The following is a 2,524-nucleotide window of genomic DNA, read 5'->3' on the forward strand; positions in this document are numbered from 1 at the left end:
AGTTAAATTATTAATTTATAATATATAATATAATGAAAGGAATTAAATAAATTATTGTTGATAAAATTGATAAATTCAGTTTTTAAAATTAGTTTGATTAGTAGATTCAATAGCAATAGGTATAAGATGTGATTTATATCACAAATTTCAGAACATTGACCAAAAAATACTCCGGATCGATTTATAAATAATAAAGTTTGATTAAGTCGTCCGAGGATGGAATCTATCTTAATTCTTAAGGATTGCTCATAAATGAATTACGTCTATTGAGTATTAAGTATTCTAATAGGATATTTATATGGTAAGACGCAACGATTATAAACACCAAGAATTCGTTTGTTATAAGTTGGTCAGGGGATTATAAAGGAATCAAAGTCAATATTTGAGAAATCCGAGTACTCATATCTTCAATATCACTGGTGGCCTAGGACTTTAACAGATTTACGTTAAAAATTTCATCAGTGAGGTAAAGAACTTTAATTGAGGAAATGGCTATAGCAATAAGAATGAATATGGGAAGGATAGTTCATACGATTTCAATTGTTTGATTTTCTAAAAAAATCGATGAATTAATTGATTAAATATTAGTCTAAATGTGATGAATAAAATTAAAATTATAATAAATGATTATAGCATGGAAAAAAATCATTAAATCATAAGTAGAGGAGTTAGAGTTTTGAAGTGAAAAGATCATGTATTAATTTTTAATAAAAGATATAAAAAAATCGTTTTAATTGAAGCTTAAATTCAATGCACTATTCTGTTATATTAAAGTTTAATAAATAAATATTAAGTATTGGCATAGGTAAAGTTAGGTAATTAAAAAGGAATAAATTGAAAAAGGTAAATAAGTTAAAGAGGGTGGTGTATTGAATTATTTATTTATTATAAAGTATTATTAGTTTGAATGAGTTTTTGCTATTGAGGGTATTCTGTAAATCTATGGTTTAGCGGGGGATATCTATTTAATCATTCTAAAGAAGAATTAAGGAAGAAAATATTAATGAGTCGTTTTTTTAGATAGAGCTTCTCAAATAATGAATAGTAAGATTGACAGCCTTAAAATAGATATTAGTGAACCGATAGAAGAGATAATATTTCAAGATAAGAATGAGTCTGGATAGTCTGAGTAACGACGAGGTATATCTCTAAGACCAAGAAATTGTTGTGGGAAGAAAGTTAAATTGACACCAATAAATATAGATAGGAATCGAATATTTAAATAAAAATCATTTAACCTAAATCCAGTAAGGGGGAATCAGTGAATAAATCCAGCGATAATTAAGAACATAGCTTCTGTGAAGAGTGGAAATGAGCTACTACAACTAATAAGTGTCATGAAGAACAGTGTCGATGGAAGAATTAGAAAGTATAATTCCTGTGAGACCTCCTATGGAAAATAAAAAAATAAATCCTAAAGACCATCATAATGCAGGATTGTAGTTGATTTTTATGCCATGAATTGATTGGGTAGCCAGTCATTTGAAAACCTATACCTGTTGGAATTGCAATAATTAAAGTAGCTGAGGTAAAATAAGCACGGGTATCAACATCGAGGCCAATAGTGAATATATGGTGAGCTCATACAATAAATCCTAATAGTCCAATAATAATTATGGCATAAATTATTCCTAAAATTCCGAAAGTTTCTTTTTGCTCTCTTTCATTTATAATATGAGAAATTAGGCCAAATCCTGAGAGAATTAAAATGTAAACTTCGGTGTGTCCAAAAAATCAAAATAAATGTTGATAAAGAATGGGGTCTCCCCTGCCAGAAGAGTCAAAAAATGAAGTATTTAAGTTTCGATCAGTTAATAATATAATAATAGCTCCAGCAAGGACGGGAAGAGATAAGAGTAGTAGGATAATTGTAACGAGAATTGATCAGACTAAAAGGGGGATTTTATCTAGAGATATAGATTTTAAATGTATATTTAAAATTGTTGAAATAAAATTAATTGCCCCTAGAATAGAAGACATTCCAGCAATATGAAGAGAAAAAATGGTTAGGTCAACTGAGGGCCCACTGTGGAATATGTGGGATGTTAGGGGAGGATAAAGAGTTCAGCCTGGTTCCTATATATATAAAATTTCTTAGGATAGGAAGAGTTAATGAAGGCGGTAAGAGTCAAAATCTTATATTATTCATTCGCGGGTAAGTTATATCCGGAGATCCTAATATTAGTGGAATTAGGAAATTTCCAAATCCGCCAATTATGAAAGGTATAATTGTAAAGAAAATTATAATAAAAGCATGATTAATAACTACGGAATTGTAAATTTGATCGTTATTAATTAGGCTGCCGCATGATCTTAGTTCTAATCGGATAATTATACTTATAGATAATCTAAGTAAACCAAATCAGATAGCTAGGATAAAGTAAAGAATTCCTATATCTTTGTGATTGATAGAAAATAATCATTTATTCATAGATAATGGAATTATAAAAAAAATTTAATTAATTATAGATAAATAAAATAAATATAATTATAAATAAAAAAATTAATTATTGGTATAATATAT

At 27.9% G+C, this 2,524-nt stretch overlaps 2 pseudogenes; both read right to left on the minus strand.

The window, feature by feature from the left end:
* LOC108690190 overlaps positions 1 to 1,339 on the minus strand; it is a 4,812-nt pseudogene extending 3,473 nt beyond the window's left edge.
* A 370-nt stretch (positions 1,340 to 1,709) lies between these two features.
* LOC108690191 lies at positions 1,710 to 2,397 on the minus strand (annotated as a pseudogene).
* Positions 2,398 to 2,524: the final 127 nt, after the last annotated feature.

Source organism: Atta colombica, unplaced genomic scaffold (assembly GCF_001594045.1).
Source record: "Atta colombica isolate Treedump-2 unplaced genomic scaffold, Acol1.0 scaffold3, whole genome shotgun sequence".
Classification (NCBI taxonomy): Eukaryota; Metazoa; Arthropoda; class Insecta; order Hymenoptera; family Formicidae; genus Atta; species Atta colombica.